At 47.0% G+C, this 22,543-nt stretch overlaps 1 protein-coding gene across 1 annotated transcript in view; it reads left to right on the top strand.

The window, feature by feature from the left end:
* Positions 1 to 22,543, top strand: part of LOC124179222 (protein dachsous) — a 236,201-nt gene that overhangs the window by 86,755 nt on the left and 126,903 nt on the right. The window lies entirely within an intron of this gene.

Genomic DNA, 22,543 nt, shown 5'->3' on the forward strand with positions numbered 1-22,543 from the left:
ATGCTACCGTATCGCAATTTATGAGAGGGCCGCGATTTATGCCAACGCTGAGCGCCCCGCGTCCGGTGGACTCGACTGCACCGCACGCCCGCTTCGTCGGGAATTTGCGGGGCACAAGCCCCAACCGAACTTCGCCCGGCCCCCGATCGTAAAGAAGTTTATATTAAAATGTTGTACGTCTGGATCGTTTATGCCAACAACAGCTGAGTTGTGGGGTCTGGATCGGGGTTCCCGTAACAGACCCTCGGGATCCGCGCCTCTTTCCTCTCCCTCGAAATCCTCCCGCGCTGCCTAATTGCGAGCCGAATTACAGCGCTAAAATTATCTCCACACTTTGGCGAATAACGTTCAAGAATGCTGTCTCGCAAAGAAAGTCTGCGAGCAAAAAATTCCGGACGCCGATATATAGCTGCACGTTATAGCAGAAATTAAATTTTTTTCTTACCTCGGACTGTAAGTGCGATTTTTTTTCTCACCAAGTGTTGAAATGTCCTAAAAATTTGACTGGCCTTGACCGGTCATGAGGTCGTTGTAAGTGAAATTGGACACGAGCCCACGCAACGCCTCCGATTTTATTGAGTGATCATGAAAAAGGCGCGGGAGTATAGTTAGGGAAGGAAGGAAGGAGATCGAGCTCGAAGCAATCTACCAAATTGATACGTCTTGAGTAGGAATTTACTTTTGTTCTTATTTCGATCTTTCGACCGCGTATGCGTGATGTATGAAGCTACAGCAAAGGAGAAAAAAAAATAAAAATAAAGAAATAAAAAAAAAAAAAATAATAAAACAAGACAAAACAACCGCAGTTGAATCTCTCTACAAAAAAAAAAAAAAAAAGATTATAGAGCGTAAAATTAAATGCTTTTGACAGCCATAATGTCGATGGATATTTATTGATTCTCATCGCTATATATTTTCGAGATGGAGAAAGAATAAAAACGAAGAAGGAAAGTAAAAAAAAAAAAAAAAACGAAATTCTACGCCCCGCACGTATAAACCGCTTTAGCTTAGAGTTCATTCCCATGCTCTCTCCAGAATTATTTAACCGTTTCTTCTTCTCCTGAAATCGAAAACATTCGCGGAGCATACGTCGCGGTGTAATTATTTTAAAACCTTAAAAATTCTTCCCGGCTTATCTCTCTCGAAGTATAACCGAACATAATCGTCGGCTCGGGGTTGTAGAGAGTAACAGTGCGCAGGTGGCGGAGGGCATATCGTGAGAATCAAGATTTCGCAGTCTTATGTAGGTTTCTTAATTAATACGGGCATTTAGCGCTCGGTTGTGGGCCGTTAGACGGGTGGAAAACGAGTCTTGGGTCGTGGTCAGGAATCTCCAGGGATCGTCGGGATCCCTTTCGAGCCACGTGTCGACCCATAAAACCTCAGGTTTTACGAACCTCGAAATCTTCGATGCCGAGGCGGCGGATCCCGCTTCGTTCATTCGCTCCTGCAGCTTCGCCGACCAGACGCAGTCGCGTAGCCGTCCAATGCACTCGCTATCTGTACACCATTGACTCAAGTCTCGGCGGCGAAAAGTCAAAGCGTTTTCTTGTGTTTTTTTATTTTATTTTTTATTTTACTTTCTGCAGCCGACAAATCCAATTAGAAAAGTACAACTGATCGAGTAACGAGAAATGGTTTCTAAACAAATTTTGCACATGTTATACCAACATAATATGTGTCAAAAAATGTGGTTCCAGTTGCTGAAACAGCAACCGTCGATTTCGCGATGATATGGGCGAAATTATCTCTGAACAATGAAAATGGTCAGGAAATACATCGACCGAAGACGCGAAGTTCAGCGGTAAACAATGTAGTGATTTACCGTTTCTCAGGCTGGACCTCCGACCCTCAAAGGTACGGGGCAGGGGGGGAGGGGGGGCAGTAATTGCATGCGTGAGATTTAAGTCGAGTGAATATGAGCGGAATGGAAGCGCGGGCTCCGCGAGAGAGGAAAACCTTTGGTTATGCGGCGACGGGGTAACACGTATAATCGCGTGTCTCGGTAACGGCGAGCGAAAGGCGAACCGATAAATCGATCAATTAACGCCGGGAACATAATTAATATCGACAAGTGAATTACGCCGGTTGTGTTCACCCGCACGTTTCACGGTTCAATGCTGCGGAGCCGCGCTCTTTGCCGACGCTTCGCAGCAGCACTTAATTCGCATAAATCTCCCACTCTTGCCGCCATACTGAATTGCGATATCGGGGATTGATCGGTGGAATATTCGCGGGTTCGAGCAGTTATCGAGGAAACGTAGCGTGGAATTTTGAGAGCTTAACGCTTTACGTACCCAAGCAATTTAGCTACCAATTTTTGAGCGCCTGCATGACAGGTTGCACGTTTTTCCGCCTGTCATTTTTGCCGAATGGCCATCGCGTTGAATGATTGAGAACCGCTTGATGTCAGTGATACGAGGATCGGATCTGGTCCGGTAAGATCGTAAAGTATATATATAAAGTATTACGATATCATCGCCCCGCCGGACCGCGGGTACATGTACGCATGAAATTTAGCCTTGGTATTCCGAATGTCATAAACTCAAATATTGACGGTTTTTTTTCCTTTCTTCGTCTTCTTCATTTTCTTTTCCTTATTCTTCTTCTTCTCTGTTTTTCTCCCTCTCTTGCCGCCTCTCACCGGCATAAAGTTTCGTGAATCGACGGTCTGCAGGGCGTGGTTTGTAATTATACATCGCCTCGAGATACGGCATGAAAGGAAATGAAGTTTCACAGAAACATATTCGACTGCGTTATAATCGACTGCAGCAACGGTCAATTCTTCGCCCCGATCGAGCTTCTTTCACAGCTCACTTATCCGGGAAGACGCGCGCTATGCAAATGGGGGACATTTTGGAGCTGTTAAAAATGCGGATAAATACCGGTAGCGAGGTGATGGGTATTGGAAATTTCTCGGACGATGCTTAGCTTCTTGTTTTTGTTTGCCGACTGATAGAAGCCGCAGCCTACAGCTTCGCGGGGCATCGACACCTGATGATCGGAAGTCTAATATACGCCGCTGGGTCGTAAAATACTGGTTATTAACATCGGAAAATAAAGGAATATAAATCTAAAAGTACTATAAGAAATAAAAGCAACTTGACCAGGTACTATAACGTAAATACATCGGAGCCTTGGCAATCAGGGTTCACGCTTGTTTGCCCTAATACAAGCTGACGCGTATTAGATTTGATAAGAAAGCCGGGCGTCTCGGTACGTTCGCCGAGATCCCGTATCTTTGAACATAACTTTGTACTCAACGATTTATACCGCAATCGTGACACGTAACAGGGCTCATTTTCCACCGTCTTGGGTTATACCTACGCCGCTGGAAAGGCACAACACACTCGGGGGTTTTTTGGGGCACCGGAGTGAAGTTGACCCGTGGCGTTTAGGCAGCTGCAGGTATGCCACGTACGTCGCACACCCCGGAGACGTCATCGGACGTCGTTGCATCTCGCGTCGTGTGGCAATGGAATAATTTGGAATTCCGTAGATTACGTGAAGTGCCACCAGAATGGCTCAATCCCAGCTATCTGGTCCATGAAGTGCAGCGCGTACGTCTCCTCTTATCGACCAAAGGGAACCGCGGCGCTGTGCAGCTGCAACCGCAGCGTTATAAATAAACTATAATTTTCCCCTTGTCAGTGAAAGGAGAATGGAAAGAAAAAGAAGGGAAGAGAAGAAAACGGTCGACGAACACCGATACAAATTTTACGAGGGTATACGGGAAACTACACAGTGTCTCTTAGTTCGGCAGCTCGCTTAAACACATTCCACCACTTCGTCCTCGATTTTAAATCCCGCTCTCTGCACCCCCGCTTCAGGATAGCGCCCGAAACGCGAGACTTGGGCGCATCGAACCTGGACAGATAAAGAACTCATTAGAGTTTTATTGCCCGCTGCTGCCGGCGCCTAATGAGCACCCTGACACCTCTACTCCTGCACGTCAGGGATGATTTTACCCGCACCGTTCTTTGCCGTGGAGCTCGCACTCTATACGCGTCGTAAAACAAACTTGCTTCCCTTTTTATGTAGGTAACCTACGACGTTTTCTCTCTCTCTCTCTCTCTCTCCCACTTTTTACTTTTTCTCTCACTCTTTTCGACCAACGTCGAACAATCGATTAAGTGGCCTCACCCTCCTCCCCTTAAATAAATACGTCGAGAGTTTTCGGAGGGGCGGAGGTACCGCCATTCGAGTTGTAATTCAATTCCAGGTCCCGGCTAATGTCCTTACCGCTTCACCGATCCCCGTGTTCTCACGCGAGGAACTGAAATGGCTGGTACTCTAGGGTCTCGCTTTTATCAGGATATTTAATGTTCCTTCCAGCCTAAAGGCTCTCGCAATTGATTCTTTAGTATCCCGGAATCACCCAGAGTCCGAACCGCTCGCCTCCCAGGCTCTGTATGGCTACTGAGTCGCCTTTTCACGTGGGTAATTGCTTAGTTTTCTTTATAATTAATTGATGTGAGGCGATCCTATATTGCTAGCAAGGTTCAAATCCAATTTTCTCATTTAGGTCCGAATGAAACCAAATTCATGAATCTTGAATGAGATAGGAGTCGATTAGTTATCTTATCATCCTTTCAAAGATCACAGAAAGGTTCTACGATTTATTTAAAAAGGTTCTGAACAAGTTAGAGCTCCAATCCGGATTTGTTGTCGCGTCCGCAACAAGGTTTCTTTATCACCTCCTGATCGAGTCAATGTCAGGATCTGATTGGATTTTTCAAAAATTCCAATTATTCGCCGCTCAGAAAAGTAGATTGTCCGGTGCCCATGGATTAACCAAACTTTGATCCACCTCACTAAATGATGAAATTCAAGTTGGGGAGAACCAATGAAGTTTGTACCGTTGCGTTTCACCTTCGGTAGCGCTTGACGAAGAGTCCGAGTGAACGCGACGTTTTTAAATTCAGCTGCGTAGTGATAGGCAAGACTGCAACGTGAATAAAGGATCTTTGAGCCCTCTGGTGAGACCCTTAGCATCGGCGCTAATCAAACTCCGAACTCTGAATCGAGACCCTGACCGAGGAAGCTGGACTCATCGTTATTATAGAAAGGGGGGATAAGAGTGCTCGGTTTCTCAGCTTCGGAGGTTCTAGTGCGAGGAACACGGAGGCCGCCGGGTGTTGGCGCTGGTTTATGGGCATAAACCAAAGAGCAAACAGCGCCGCAGAGTGCATCCAGAAAGGAGCCGCCGTATACCCCGTCCGTCCTGGTCCCGTGGACTTAGCACCAACGTGTTACATTGCTACTATCCCTCCGGAGTTAAAACCTGCACCCTGGAGTGCCACCGCGGCAACCCGCACGCGCGTCCTTCCTACGTCAACGGTGCTAACAGTGCTAATAACACGGAATGGCTATTCGTACCGGTGAATTTTTTCAACCAAACTCTGATTTTTTCTTCTTTTATTCATTCTTATTCAAACCGCCACAGAGGTCTGTGGGCGATTCACATCGGTAAATAAAAGTTTTTGCCAGTGTACCTTGGTCTCGCGTGGTGGCAAAACGGGTATACACCAGCTTTGATTCGAACTTGTCAGAAAATATACGAGATATAACTTGAAAAATAACTTTTACTGTTTGGGCGCAGAGGGGTTGCTGGGGAAGAAGAGCCTCAATACAATACTAAACGTGATCAACCGTTGCTAAGAAATTCTAGATAGGAGCAACAAATTTCATTTCGATTTTGAAAATGTCAACGGAATAGTCGATCCTCAGTTACCCTCATCAGCAATGAAATATTGTTGTAATTTTTTTTTTATCTAATTCACTTTTGAGAGACAGGAATCGTACGCGAATTTTATTTTTTGATAGTATTAAATGCACCATGAGTGAAAACCGCATCCCGGAATGATAGAGAATCATTCCGACGCCGGTATGAAAGTTTGAGAGGTACCAAATCCATCCGTCGGTTACGCAAGGCGCTTGGTACGCGCCACCCACGCGTAATTAATTCTTCCAATCCGTGGCTCAGCAATGGAATAAGCAAGCCTGGGTACCAGCGGTCAGAAGCAGGATATATGGATTATGAGGGTAGGCGTGGACTAAAAATTGGTCCAGTATGATATTGCGGTACGGCGGAACACCTGCGTACAAGTATAGTATACAGGAGATGGAGAGTTGCGTCACATCGCAATCAGAGCTACGAACTTCGGATGACGTGCTCATTGCCGGACGCGTGGGGAAAGAATAATACGAGGGCGATGAAAGGAGTGGGTGTGATAGGCGCGAATGGTCCGCCTCCGTGGAAGTGGCCTCCCCAAAGTCAATTGCTGCTAGTAGTCACGTTTGAGTTACTCGGCTCCAACCGTCCCTCGGGACGCCGTCGATACAAAGGATTTGAAGTCACCGCGGTTCTGGTATTTACAGGAGTTGTGGATCCCCTCAAATATTTGACCTTTTAGACGTATTTGAAGAGACGCTGGCTAGGCGTTTATAACCCTCTCCAAGGTAAGCACAGCGTCCCGAGATGCCTTGCGACCACCGCACTGCCATTCCCGCAACGCACACAACCCTGCGAATAATATTTACCCCGCTCTCTTTTAGCCTCGCTTCCAGATACTATCCGACTTCACTCATACTTGTCCCTTATATTCCGCGGCGATCCTTTTACCCTCGCACAATTGACGTCCGCGTCGAACGGCCTCGAGAGTAATCGACTACGATTGCCGCTGACGTGAAAGACGAAAGAGCTGACTCGAGCGCGAACTTCAGAGCTAGGTGTAACACTTTGATTTGATTATAGACCAAACAAGGCTAGCCAATCCCGACTGCATTCTGACGGTGTGTACAAAGTCCGGGAACGGATGGATGGCAATCGGATCGACAGATTAGTCCGCTTACGGTCCGGCTACCTCCTCCTCTTCTATGTTCGATTCTCAAGTCAGTTAACCGCGACCAAGAACCGCACGTAGACCACCAGCGAAACGTACACTCGTCAATCCCGATACCGGCCTGATCCACGCGCAACGTTAATGAGGCCGGATACAGCCAGCCAGTAAAACCGGGCATTCGTATATTACCACCTTCTGGAAGAACAGTACTCCCAGTCCCGCGGAGCTTCAGGCCTAAAAGACATTCGTCGAGAGTCCTTCTCCCCGAAACTGATCCCTTTCTCCCTCGGAGGACCGAGTAGCAGAGTCAAAAGGATGCTGTGACTCTGGATCAAGGGGTGTCCAATGCACAACTAACCGAAAATAAAATTGCTGCGTTGTTTCTAAGAACAAATTCAAAGCCAGTTGTGCATTTCTCTGAACACATGAAATTATCTCACAGTGAAAGGTATGAAGTTTCACCTTGAAGCGATAATTGGGCTCGTCGGATGATTCCTGCGTCAAGGTAACAGGAGAGCAGCACCGTTCAGGTTGGATCCAAGAACGCTGAACCCTTGGATTGAACACCCCTGTAACCAGGAGTATACCTGCAGGCTAGGAAGGTTAGAAAAGGAGTTTAAAGAGGGAAGAAGAACGATTCATTCCCCGCAGAAGCACGGATGGTCGGCCTCTTGTACGACTTGACAGCCGCCGAACGTTACTCATTCAAAGTCAAACCGTTCACCGACCTCCGGAGGAGGATGGACTTTGCGGCTACACGTGCAAAAAGAGGATGAAATGTCACAACAAGCATTCCCTGGTCCCTTTCAGTGGGACTTTGAACGCGGATATCGCACAGTGCGAGCCGCTTGCATATTCGCAATCTTTCGCCATTTCTCGTTATTGCAAGGTCTGCATTGTTTTGTCCAGGATGTATGCAACGTGCAGCGCGATGCAGTGCGGTGGGTCGGGTAGAGTTGCATGCTGCTGCACTGGTTACGTAACTTTGCGCTGTCCTCTCGTTGCGCTCATTACACGTGCATTTCCTTCTAATTTTTTTTTTCTCTTCCTTCTTCTTTTCTTAATATTCCCGCTCGTCCTCCTGAGGAGCCGCCGCTGCCACTACTTCCATCATTCTCCGGAGGGCCACGCCTCCCCCGTGGCGATCCTATCGCCCCCTCCTGCTGGTCCCTCTTCCTCTTTCTCCTCCGGTTCGTTCACTCCCCTCGTTTAATTATCTTGGCGCTGATTGGTAGCCCAGGAATTTCGCGTCGAGTAATTTTGATCCCTCCGCGTCGCTGCGCCCCAACTCCAATCTCCGTAATATTATATTCCCGTAAGCTTCTTTGCTCCTTATCCTTCTTCTTCTTCTTCTTCTTCTTCTTCTTCTTCTTCGTCTTCGACTCTCATCCTCGGCCGGAGCATTGCTTCCAATCTTCTCATTTCCCCGCCAACCCTGCCAAGACTCCCCACTCACATTGCAATCATATCGTTTCAACTCACCACGCAACGATCCAATGTTTCGCTTCGATGGCGTGTCGAGTTGAGCGTGGTTCTTCAAAGAGCGGTTTCCTCCGTTCTGATTGTGAGATAAACGCATAGCACGGCTTGCCGTATACGGAAGTAACAAACGCTCATCTCTACCGCCGCTGAACTGCTCTACTTCGGTTCACAGTTCGCATGACACGTCTCGAATCAACCCTCCTCCATTAGAATTCCACATACTTGATCGGTCAAGGTTACCATTATACCCGATCTTTTCTCTCCAAGCACTCGAAAGTTCGTAGCTCGCAGCTGGTCGAAAAGTGAAAATCATGACGCTTACGTAACCTCTTCCGAGTCCTGGAGATGCGAGTTGACCTCGTCAAGGTCGTTCGAAGACGGAGCAGACCACCGTCAGTCATTGGGCTCTTGAAACTCCGGGCGTTTCTTTTTTCGTCTGTATAAGAGACTCAAAGGTTAGGGGCTAGTACGTGTGTTAGTATCCGCTGCAGTTGGACGTGTGGTTGCAGGAACAGAGGCAGCGCGATTCAGGGTAGCACTGGTCCGAGCGAGAGGGCCGATCTCTAACGGCAACTAGTAATTATTCGTAATAAATCATTATTCCGTCATTATTGTTTAATTATAATCAAAATCGGGACTTGAATATTAATTAAGCCGACGTACCTCTCGTCTCGAGAGCTCTTCAGAGGCCCAGAGCTCCTTCCGTCTCCCCTTGAAGCCGCGGATCTCAAGCGCTAACTTATTAATTTGTAAAGAGCTTTCAGACATGCTAACGCGTCCCCGTGTACCCCGATATCAACCTGCATCGCATTCGCTTGCCTAAGCTCAAGGATATTAATCACACATTTATTTACCGAAAGGAATAACGACCCTCCCCATCTCCCCCCAATCTTCTTCTCTTAATTTCAATTTATCCGTACTTTAAACGCTCCCATCACGTCGGACCTTGATTTCTCCCATTCCTTCTTTCCCAGACATGGATTTAGGGTTTGTGGGAAAATACCGAAACGTCTCCACCATCGATACGCAATGAATCCTTCTTTTCCTGGTTGTACAGTATTCGAACCGCGTTTTGATCGGCATTCGATCGCAATATCAAGCGAAAATGGTCGGTTGATCGATTGGAAATACCGAATAGACGGCGAGCGTTTTTCGCAGGATCGAAACACCGGCGATGCGAGATGTGGTACGGCCTCGCATAGACGTGTAAAGCCCTTGGAGTGAAGGGAGTAGCGGGTTGGAGCGAGGTTCGAAGCTTTTCATCCTTCTCGGCTCTTCGCCCCTCTCGATTCGCCGGCGTTCTCTTCTGGGTAAAGGATGCTGCGCCAAGGAGAGAGAGCGAGAGGGAGAGACTATCGGCCGAGAGCTCCTCGCGGGCGTCCGAGAGAGACGGGAGTAGATCCAATCAAGTATAGCCGCTCATAATTCTCTGTTGTAATTATTGTAGAGTCCAGAGGGGCGCGCTTCGTCCGAACGATCCTCTTATTTTATTTATTAAATTGTTATTACGTTATGTTGCTTATACACGCCGGATCCCAGGATAGCCGATACGCAACGCGTTCGTTCATTCGAAGCGTCCGCAAGCTTCGGGGAGGAACCAAATAAATATGTCAGGGTGCCGGGTGATTCGGAGTCGCTTTTACTCTCCTTTCAGCCTCCCGCCGACCCTCGCCGCTCCTCTTACGATTGATTCCACCACTGATCGGCCGCAGCCGCTCTGAATGCTCCACTCTTTGTACACCATGTTGAGCATGCGATCCGATATGTCCTACTAGCTTGTCGGTCTCACGATAGAGTCAGCTGTCCCAGTGGCCGCCCCGCTGTGCCACGTCGGACAAATCGTCCTGGCGACAAGTTGTTCGGAAAAATATACCGGATACTCACGCTGCATCGATGGAGGGGGGGGGGGGGGGAGGGGGAGCGGATTCTGCTGGCACTTTACCGCTGAGACATTAAAACTAAACTGCATCGACCTCATGATTTTTCAGAAACATCGGCAATATTCTCTCCTTTTTCTTCCTAATTTTTCGTCGATTGTCATACCTTTAACGGATTTTTTCACACGAAACTTCGCATCGGTATTGACAGCCTTGCTTCATAGATCCAGGATGACGTTTGTCGGAAATAAGTCGTGGGATAAATTATGGAAAACTTAAACTGTTTTGAAAAAAGTCGACACTCTTCTTACGGAATAAATTCTATCAATATCAACTGTTAATTTTTGTAATGATGTAGCTGACTATACCTGAAAAATAATTGAATAGTCTAAAGATTTCTGACACTAGAGAATACTCGAAGAGCTGGAATCTTACACGGTCAAGCAGGGATTCATGGGAAATATCAAAATCTCAAGAATATAATGAAAATCATTCACATTTTCGACTGGAATTTCATTAGGTATTGTAATCTGTATGCTACAAATAGCTGATTTATTGACACAGAATTAACCTTGCAAGTTCCGAAAGCATCGAATGGTATATGAAGCCGAACTTATTTTTTGCATAACATCATATCTCTGCAGGAGGCGAAACGGTACGAGGATCAAAGAAAAAGATGCGTATACATATACAACCTATCGAATAAACTACGTCCGTTGCAATAGCTTCACTCCAAGTATAAAAACTCTCACGACTCTCGTTGTGTACATCTACCACATGCACACGGATATAATATATTAACAGAATTGAAGAGATGGGGCTAAGGCTATATCCTTTTACGAGGTTTGCTGAGATTTTTTTGTTATTATTCCTCCGTTGTAAAATACGCTGACGTTTTTACGCCGTTTTTGCGATGTTCCGTATTACGGAGGGCGGTACGCTATGCAATAGCATCGGTAACTTGGGGGTATAATAGACGGTTTCCACCGATGTACCGAGAGTCCCGGGTGGAGCCGAACGAGCAATTGCGCTTGACTGCACGTAAGAACATTAATTGGATTTAGAGAAAAACGGTGAGCAATCATCGTTAAAATTCAAATTAACCATTTGGAAGAATCGTGGCGTTATTCCCTGGATTGCGCAACTGAACATCGTTGCGTTTCCAATGCCGTGAGCATGTGCGATGCAGGTATTCGCGGTGATCACTTGGGTATCCTGAGCCATTTCCTCTCTCGATCCTGACTGCCGTTATGCTGTACGTGACGGGCGCGTTCTACGTTCGACGAAATAATAACAGAGGGCGTTATCGTTTCATAAAGTATCGCTACGGAATTAATGGGGGTACATTTGGTGTTTACCGTTCATCGCTGAGCGTTCGAGCTCGGTTAGCTCTCGCCTTCGTTCGAAATCCTGACGGTTGCACGTGGCAAAAGCCGACGAACAATTCGTCTCCGATGGTCTATCAACGGGCCGACGACCCTGGAGGAGAAAAGGAACAACACGCGCCGAAATTTCGCTAACACATGCCCCCATCCGCAATTAACCCTGATCGTGGGCAGAAGATGCTGCAGGCGCGCCGCAATCTTTAAGTACGTATTTGTCGTCGGCCGGGCATAAAAAGACAGCGAGAGTAGCGAATGGCGAGGGAATTCAGCAAGGATCTCGTCTGCCCCATATAATAATCTTGATAGCTGCCATATAAGTTGGCGAACGGAGATTGGTCGATGAGGACCGGGAACTTGCGAGGAGAACGTTGTTGGACAACGGCCTGGACATGCAGCAGCAGCAGAAGCAGCAGGCGGAGGGCTAATCAGACGGACATAATTGATCTCACTTGTGATCTTGAGATTCGAAAGATCGTGGTCGAAGGCTCGAACCAATAATTATTGTTAATATCAGCCTCTATAGGCCGCGCATGAAGCGGAGGTTGGTATAACTATATCGGAAACCCCCGTCGCTCCTTCCATCGTACCTTTATTTATATTAATTTCGTCGATTTTTCTTACTTTTCGCCGGGGTTCTTGCTCGACCCCTTACACCGATGGCACCCTCCGTCGGTGGAAACCCACGTTTCACCCACATGCACGCGCCCATAACCGCGAAATATAAGAACAACAAGCATTATAATCATGATCAAAATAATAATAATAATGATAGTAGCAATAATAATAATGAGCAATTTGCCCTTGTACATAATGATACACCGTCGGAATACCCGGGTATACAACCATAATACCTTCAGCGGTCAACCCCTGTCCAAAGAGAGAAACTCGAGTCGCTATAAAACCGTACTTACCAGCTTCACGAAATAATTCCTCGATAAATTGTTTCATATCGTTTCTTTCTCGTTCTGTCCGTTTAAAACTTTTTTTCAATCATCGTATACGAAACTTCGTATTGCTGAGGAAGTTTTCTTACTGCAGGGAAACTTAATCTGAGCTTGACATTAGAACGGAAAAGGCAAGTAAATAAATACCGTATATTATTCAAGTTGTGCAATGACAATAGTTGGAATGACGACATGTAGACACGATATGATGATCTCCGAAACCCTTCTGGTTTCAGGCTTTCGACTTTAGCGACATTTCTATCCTAAAAGCTTGTTATTCGGGTTCACCAAACTTCTTTCTGCTATCGACTAGAATTTTTATCTCGGTAAAACTAGATTATACCAAACATTTCCCGAGGAGTAACTATTCCAATGGAGTAACGTTGTCTCGTCACGATATCAAGCTAGTATAAAAGCACTTATTTGCCTGTACGGAGGTAATATTTCGAGTTTCGATCGAGTTCCTTGGCGGTCCAGCCGTCTAATATCGGGGCAGATTGGGAGTCGGAATTGGGGGAGGGGGGGAGCTATTGCAAGTCGATGCAAAAATGTAAAAAAATTCTATGAGATCTCCCCGCTGCATGCAGTGTACCGCAGCGCATATACCCTTATATATACTCCCCGTTGCGAGCGAGCGAGGCAAGCGATGTTATAATTTAGATTGAAAAACATCGCATTTTGTCCGAAGCGGAGATCGCCGCTTCGACGGGGCAAATATATATAATTAATCCCGAAATTTGAGATAATTGTATCGAGATTGTCGGTGATAGGGGGTGCAGGCGGCACACAGTCGGACGTGATGGCGCGCCAGACGGACCTTTTTTACCCTCTTTCTCGCTCCGTCTCCCTCTTGTTTCACCGCGCCCTGCACCTTTCCTCCTCCGGATCCTTATGAAAAACCGATGATACTTGCTTGGAAAATTTTATCCTGGAATAAATTTCTTCGGCATTTTTCCGCCACCGGTTGGACGTCGGTGTTAATTTTTTTTTTCTTTATGGTATGCCTGGTCCTTTTATTATTATTCTTTTTCGCATCTGAGATGCGAAATGTTCGCACCTTGCCGCAAATTATACGATTGGAATAAATGAAAGAGTAGAAAAAAAGTAAAAAGAATAAATAAAAAAAGGACGGACAAGTTTGAAAAACGAAGAAGAAAAAAGAAGAATAAAAATGCCAGTCGTAACGTGACAATGGACGTTTTCTCCGAATGGGACAGGTTCTCGGGGTTTATGGTTTGAAATGAGATTTGGGTACACTTAGCGGTCATAAACCGGCTGAAGCAATGCGAAGCTTCGCGGAGGGACGTTCGGTCAACGGACTAGAAACCGAGGTGCAAAGAGGACCATGAAGACTTTACGGAGTTTCGACACCCCGTATCGTCACCGAAAAGCGGCCCCTTTTATTCGGCTATCACACAACATTACATACGAGATCCAAGAACGGACACGTTTATTCACATCTCGCCGAAGGTTAGACTCAGGTCGCTTCCATCAATTTTCACCTTTCCGAATGGCGGGGCAGTATGCACGGAATTATTGGTCCAACTCTACACACGATCCAGTTTTTGTAGTCAATGATCGATTCAAAGGACAGTACGGAAAACGATGAATGATTATAAAAATAGTTTTAGATGATAGAAGCTGCTTGAAAACGCTGAATATAAATTTAAATATGAAAGGACAATGCAATTGCCGAAGAGAGTCTCTCTGGTTTGTAACAAAAGCAATTACGGGTACAAGCTGCGGTGGCACGGTGGTAAATCGGAGATATTTTTTCAACCTTAACCTTCCCCCTCATTGCCTTTGGCTTCGTCTCTTTGTTTGGAATTATACGAGTCGGTCTCTTGGTATGGGAATAATTCGCGACTGTTGAGGAGAGTCTGGGTTTCCTTGGCTGGCGCGAGACGGTCTTGTAGCTCACACCCAATCAACTCAGATCCTTTGATCCGATAGTCCCCGAGCTCGAATGGGATTTGCTTGCGGGGGCGAGCGGATGCAGGTATAACTTGGCGCAAGTCGCAAGCACTGGGACGCAAGCAACGTTGCTGGCATGCACCGGGTAACGAGCTTTCATTAGCGACGGTGTAGGCTAATGAGCAGTGCTGCTCTTCGCGACCAAGTCAGCTTCTCTGGGTCCCCGGGACCATCTTCTGTCGCCCGCGCCCCTCCCTCCCCTCTTTCTCGTTCCGTTTCTCTTTCTGGGCCTTTATTCGCCCCCAGAGGATCATATCGTCTTCGAGAGGTACGTAGGCAATCCAATGCTTCGTTCCCTCGATATGAAAATTGGTTGTCAGAATGCTGCAATTGGTATACTGAATCATCAAACCACCAATACCACGGGTACTTTCTCAGGGAGATAAACAGGTTTACATTCGATTGGCTCTTGTCAAGGAAAAGCACCACCGGCCAAAGAAAATCGACTTTGAAACGTTGCAATAAAATAATTGCATTCTACGGTGCGTAATTGTGTGGGTGATTTCAAATAATTATATACGTAATTACTCGGGCCTGCTCGTCAGAAGTCAGGATAGAAATTAAAAACTAGGTAAAATCCAAGCTTCGTGTAACGCACTTCGTGTAACGCACCTGCCCATGTTTACGTACCTAAGTGTCGCAACTGTCCAGCATTGATTTTGATCTTTTTTTACTTGATCTTGAGTTCACTCGAAACATCAGGCGTCAGTGTTCCCGAGTTTCAGAGGTCAAGTGCGTGGCAGCAGTTCCACTGCAACTGGACGGACAAGTAGGTATATTAAATATTCAGAAGTGGCCAGCTAACAGGGAGGCGGAGACCGGAAAGGGGCGAGAACTCGGCGTTTTATAGTATACGCGACATGAACAGCGGTATTGAAAAGTTTGATTGCCCTGGCGGTTTAATTTCACCCCGGAGCCAAAACTTCCGTCTACCATGCCTGGGGTCCAGTTTGGCCCTTTGCAATGCCGAAGACGTTATTGGACTTTGGCGGCAGCGCGACGGTCCGTGAAAATTGATTTTGTGAATCTATCGCTGCCACCGACTATAACTGGCAATTCTTCCAGAAGGCCAACAGCCACTGCTAATCATCAGACACTGCCAAAGATATTATTACATCCGTTCATTCGATTCAACATGTTTATTTTCATTTTATTCTGACGAAAAGTTCATTCACCTTTAGAATTTCGTAATTCAAGAATACTTTTCGACGCACAGATTGACTTGCTGTTCTTCAAACTGCGGCACTAGCATGTTACCACTAACAATTATCTGGATCATCTTCAATCCGATAATAATTTTTGTTTTTGTACATGATTTCAGGTAAGTTCCAGTCGCTTCGAGCCTTGAGAATAGCTGAACCCTTTCGGTATATACCAAGGGTATACAAGTAAGATACTCGGTCGAGTCGCTCGATGAAGGGTGAGTATAAACTCGTCTTGATAAAAGGAATTGACTCAGTTCGGAATGGGTCTGCAGCATCGCATAGCGACGATCATCGAGGCAACATGCGCGATAAGTTAGAGCGATAGAATGTTAAGATTATGGTCCGAAGTGGCAAGGGGGGGGGGGAGGGTTAGGGAGGTCTTCTGGCATAATAGAAGCGGGGTCCGGGGTCCGAGGCCCCAGTTTCCCCGTTTCGATCGGCGGTATATAGCAGACAATCAGGGTATAACCGTGAATCCGATAGCGGAGTAACGTTTTCTAGCAAGTAGCCTGGAAGCGGTCGTATTTATGTTAATTACTGTCAACGTTAATTAGAGCTTGCGGCCAGCCTCCGCAAGGCAGAGATCCGCCGGAGGCTGAGAAAGGGACGGGACGGCGCTGAGGGCGCCGCGGTGGGGGAGGAGGGGAGGGGGAGCGGCGATCGAGCATTGTCTGTTCTAACCAATCGAGTTTCGTGCATTGATAAGTAGCAGTAAGCAATCCACTTCGTGGAACGGGGAACCAGAGTCGACGCTACCGCCGCATCTATGGCTCCTTAATGAGATATCCTGCTCGCGCGCGCGACTCTTTGTATATTATTTATAACACATAGGTCCGCGCGTATCGGACCCTCGAATAAAAAACAGGCTACACCCGCCGCAGCGTGGGCGCGGTAATCGATCACTGCCAAAGTTGGCATCAAACGGGACACCGTCGCTTCCAACAGCCTTACGCCTCGCACGCTGTTCGATAATGTTCGATTACCGATTCAAGTGTGGCTACTCAAGTCCGAGAGATCAAAATTAGCACCGAGACGTTTGGACGCGACATATTCGACGGTGCGTTTATCAAGCATTCCTTCGAAGCAGGAAAATACGTGGACTGATATCACTTGTCGATTCCCGGACGCAATGAATTTCACCGGGACGCCTAGAGAGCAGGATGCCTCCTGCCTGATGTCCCATGTTTCTCTCCTTCTTCCTAATCCTGGATATCCTCCTTGAGGTATTCTTATGCTGCGTGGCGCAGCGGCTGAAGGGACAGAGCCGGAGACCGCGGGCGGACAGTTTATGATCCGGTGCGAGCTGAATACTGAAATGCCGACTGTTTGGACTCACGCACATGCCTGCCTCGACTACCAGCGACGGAAACCCCGACTAAATAACCCATACAAGAGAACAAGACGTTTCTCCGCCTCTCTCACTCTCTTCCACCGTACTTGCGAAACGAGAGAACCGCGGGCTGCTTGAGAGCTCCTGTAGCTGCTCCGGAGAGTCCTTCCAATTACGGGAATGAAGATTGCTGCGGATAGTTTGAACGCATTGCAGTGTGTACCTAGTACAGTCATGCCTTACCACCGCGGTTTACTCCATGGATTACTTTCGTTTCTTTTGCTTTTGTTGATAATTCAAAAAAAAGTCCAGACTATAAAAATAATAATACGAACTCGCCGAAGTTGCATTTGTAGAAAGAGATCTCTCCGCTATATTTCTATCTTCACTTCTTTTGTCGTCGGTCCGTTTCCACGGTCTTGCCCAAGATCTCTTTTAAGCTTCTTATCTAACCTGCATATCGGAGCGGGTGTGTTTCGGAATCTCGTTTAGATCCTTATTAAGAAGATATATATATATATATGTATCCTCATACTAAAGATATTCCCAAGCATCAACATTGACGTGATTCCATTTCATGATCCCAATTAATCCTCGTAATAGCTTGGATACTCGCCGATGGTAAATAGCAGTCGCGGCACTCGATCCTTTTCACTTAATGTTTTCCAACTCGTTTATTATAATTTTCTTTTCAACTAAGCAATGAGGATGACATCAGTTAGTAGGGACACGAAGAGGTCAATCCACTTTCAACGGCTTCTCAGAATACCTACAGCGAAATCGGCATGAGTTCTCAGAGATTAAAGATAATCTCGAACCATAGTAGACAAAGCTAGTAACTCTGTATTAGTCTTGAGTGGACGGTAAATTGCCGTTGCAAAACGTTCTCCTCGAGTATGCTCGTTCCCGAATATCACTAAAGGCCATTACAATTTCTGAAAAGAAAGCATTATTAAAAGTGGTCATCGTCACAAGATGTAACGTTCATCTCATCACGAATGACTGTTAACTTCTTATACCTTAATCAAAATTTGAGGATTTCCCGCGAAAATGAAAGCCGGAAAATTGGGATGGAAACGATGCCAGTCGATCCTTTCACCTTAGGTTGTTGTCACCTCGTGTTAAATGTATAACATGTGCGTAGGCTCACCTTCAGTAAGAGTTGACCAAGAGTTTGATCAGGTGTGGGTAACGGAGGCCCTACATATACAAGGGAGCACAAATAATGACATGCAGAAATCGATTTGCGACTACCGTCACATGGTTCCGCCCCACATTGAGTCGTCCCAACGTCCCATGTACACATGGTTGGCAAATAAGGTGATGCTTGAAAGGCAAATCACCGAGAACACTGTTCGACGGTGATTTTCGCCATTGTTATGGTAGGCACGAGCTTTCCGGTTTCGTTAGATTAGAGCACGGTTGAATCGAGGCGTCGTCCTTTCACCTGCTCTGCTCATAATTAAACGTGAACTGACCCTGTCCTACTCGTTGTAAACATACAAGGTGGATGAATTACTCTGGATATTCTACTGACAGCTGTGCTGCTTCATTTTATATTATGCCTATATGCGTACGTCCCGTTTACCAAAACTCCCCGATTCAAAACGACCGCATGAAACGTCTGTTGAATAGGTCAGTGGGAAGAACTGAATGGGGGAGATTAATAAATTCTGCCGAATACTGAAACACGCAGTGAGAGAAACGGGTCCTCTGACCACAGGACTCAAAGTTTCCAAAGTTGGTTCGAAATCGTTCCTTCCCATGGTTTTTAAATTGCTTTACAGTCTTCATGCTCCAATCCATCTGCTCTAGAGAGTCCACGTGATTGAAAACATCCCTGGATATCAGACTCAATCTCGAAGCGATTTTTCAACCTGAAACCCACAATAGCAGACTTTGCATGAAGATTAGAAAACTAAGTTCAAGTATCGTGCTGTATCCATCGAATACAGTTGTTTACGTCACTGGCACGAGGCTTGAACGAGACGTGTAAAAGGCGGTAGAGCACTCGCGTTAGCTTTCGCACATGTGCATCGGTCGAGGGGGTATTTTTATTAGCTTTGAGACTGATTAGTTTTACGACCCGCCTGGAGGCAGCCTCACCGTTAAGCCGTAACAGTCCTGAATATATACAATTTGTAGCCGTAGCAAAGAATCTGCGAATACGCACTCAATCAGATACGAACATGGCGAAAGCTCGGTTTTATCTTCTCTTGTAGTTTTCACTCGATGAGACAGGGAACGAATTAATTGTATAGAGAATTCCGCGTGCCTTGTACGTACTCGTTTAGCCGCTACGAGGTGTTTTCGTTCCGAAAGGCGTGTTACCAGCGGTTATAATTTCATCTCGGATATTCAGTGTCATAAGCCGTTCATATTACGATTCTTCAATTATTCTCGTCTATATCATTTCGGCAGAGTGTAACCTATACTCTGTGAGAATTTAAATCATCAAAAATCGCATGAACAACCGATCATTAAAAGTAATTTTGCATCTAGGCCTAGTATAAGCTACTTAAATCACGAAGCGGTTCTCCCGGTATTAGATACTGAAGCGAGTTGCTCGAGGGTAGAAGAACGGAATGAATTTGATGAAAAACCGTCGTACACTAACCTTCGATCACGGGGACCATTCATTAGACATTAATGGACGGTGATCGAGTATGGGTTGTTCTTATTCCACGCCTAGAATCTGACCTCGAATATCCGAAATCAGACACGCTATCGATGCTGCCCAGCTGCGATAGGGTAGAAGCTACCGGATGATCGTGACCGGCAGACTCCCGCAGCAGGATCGCAAATCTTCGTTCCTGGTCCGCAGAGGACGCGACGACATTGGTACCTACCCGATACGCGCTGATCCCTGGGAGCAGAAGAGCTTCGGGGTACGAGGACGTAGACTCGGCCAGGCGGCGAGGGCGAGAGCCGACGTACCACCTCGAGACTAATTAATGAACATTGCTTTGATCAATTTACATTTACGAAGGTCCCTACGGCTCAGCGCTAAGCGTATGCAAGCCGCGGTGCCGCGGTGGCGAGTCGTTCGTTAGCGCCTGCGACGGGCAGGGCGACGATGTCGAGACCCGGACGACCCTCGCGCGACCCTGCCGACCCCGAAGTCGCGTCGTGGCCAGTCCGTCCTTCCTTATCTCGAGCTGCTCGCGCGAGCGAGCGAAGCGTCTCTTTCGCCTCTTATTTTCCATCTGACATTTTTTCACCACCGTTGCTACGGTCACATACGTATGTAACGCTCGCCGATCGGTACGTGAGCTTTTTAAGCTCGCAATTAGCGACTGAGGTCGGAAACTGCCTCGCGAAGAGCGGACCGCAGAGGTCGTTACTGGTCGCGGCTAGACCGCCGTGTAAAAATCGGGACTTATCAGGCTTAGGGGCCCCATCGCCGCCGCAGACGTCGTCGCAACGTTCGCGGATGGTTTAGCGGTCGCGGACTTAAACGACAATGGGACGAGGAACGAACGCGGATGATTCTTCTCCTCTCTTCCGTTTCTCCGTCTTCTCCGACTCGGAGCTTTTCATCGTCAGTGCCTTTTCAGTCCGACCTTAACGGCGCTACAGGTAACCGACGTGAGCACAACCGAGCCGCACATTCTTATACCGCTTCGCAGGAAAATTGAGTTAAATTACTGCGGCCTTGAGTCATGAGCCGACAACCTGTGTTGTAGATAACCGTGGTCGCTTCTCTTTCCTTCTCATGGTTAAAACATCACCGATCCCGCAAATATGCATCGGTGGTTTTATCAAGTATGCAGCGTGTTAAAAACGAGAAGATGATGGAGAAGGGAATGCATTGCACGAGAAAAAAAAACAGCGATGCAACTGGTACCACGCGTGAGCTGACCATCGGATCGTTAATTTTTTGGTTCGACGCTTTTCTGCGAGAAAATCGTTTCAAAGGCTCACCTGCACATTTATCCGCAGTTCTAAATTCTTTAATAGTTCACGCGTTTGCCGGCAATTGGATCTCTTCTCGTGAGTTCGAGAATCGAATTCGGGTACCACAGCCGAAAACCAGCGGAAGAGCTAGCCGATGAGTAATTTTTAGTGATCAAAAGGAAAGTTGATAGTTGGTTGAGTCGAATGGCGCCGCTGCTGCGCGGTCCGTGACTCTGGCCACTTCTTCTTTCTCTATTTCTTTCTCTGGTCGACGAATTGCCTTTGCGGTTGGACGGAAAACAATCAGGTATATTTTTTTTCCGCATCATTATTCGCTTCTACGCAGTGCTTTGCTGTGGGTAGAGGATGTATCCAGAGACCCTTACGACCGCTTCGAAGAAATAAATGTATCGAACTTCTTCCACAGACGCACAATATTACACACGCGTGCGCCGATGGCCGTGAAGAAGAGGAAACCGAAACCCCGAAGACACAGCGACGTGACCCCGTTGAGCATATTCTTCATCTCCTTAGTCTCAGCCTGCTCATTTCCTATCTAGAACACCATGTCACGTAGTATCAAGGTTTGATTATTCCCTCACCCCGAAAACGATGAGCCAGGCAACCCAAAATCGGCCCTTGGTTCTTGCCCACGTACGTTTCCGCTCTTTTCTCACGAGGAGTGCTCTCTGTCTCTCTCTCTCTCTCTCTCTCTCTCTCTCTCTCTCTTTCTTTCCATCTCAGGATTCACCACAGCTCATAATCCTCGCAACAGATCGTGCAGTCGAGCAGCTGCTCGAGTTTTGCCCTCGGTTGAATTCTTTACGAGGCACCGTCGGGTAACGTTGGCGTCGATATTTTACTGAGTTTATTGGCGACGATTCGATGCGGTCACCCATCAGTGTAGGTAAGCCTCACGCTAAGTTGACCGGTAGGCATATGGACTCTTACCAAGGATCGTTGTTACCGAAATTAGACGCCCGCCCCGATTGGCTTGACGCTGCAAAGTCGCCCGTGTATGTGTACCTTCAAGAAGAAACTGAATTCGATGCAATTACTTGGCCGGCTCGTAATTTGTTCTTCTGCATGATCCTCGACTGCACCCTGACCTCGGCGAACCGGAAGGAGTTGTGTCACAAAGGCAATGAGCTGAGTATACTTACGAATAGCTGCGGTTTAAAGGGTTAGTGGTAAATCTTCCTGCTGGTTATAATTCACATGGTTTGATTACGAATGTAAGAGCCACGTGAGCATGGACCACGCAGGTGATAAATAATTGTTGGATCGATGAGGAATGCTGATGGGGGATCCGATAGTCCGTTCGGTGCACGTATCGGTGGCGATCGACTGCGTAATAGACTCGTCTCGGTGTTGTCATCCCCAATATGTACACCAATACTTAGATTCTAACGCTACACGATCAAGCTGGGCAAGCGACCAGGCGTGAGCAACTTGAACGTTCTCTGCCAGCTCGTTGTTGGTGTGTGTGTAAACGCGCCTGCCCACCAATGTGATTGACCTCGTGATTGGATCCCAATGCTGTCCTTCTCTCGCCTCGGTCCGATCGCCTTTCTCTGCCGATCTGTCTCTTTCTCTCTCGTCTA

This window comes from Neodiprion fabricii, chromosome 3 (genome assembly GCF_021155785.1).
Source record: "Neodiprion fabricii isolate iyNeoFabr1 chromosome 3, iyNeoFabr1.1, whole genome shotgun sequence".
Taxonomy (NCBI): Eukaryota; Metazoa; Arthropoda; class Insecta; order Hymenoptera; family Diprionidae; genus Neodiprion; species Neodiprion fabricii.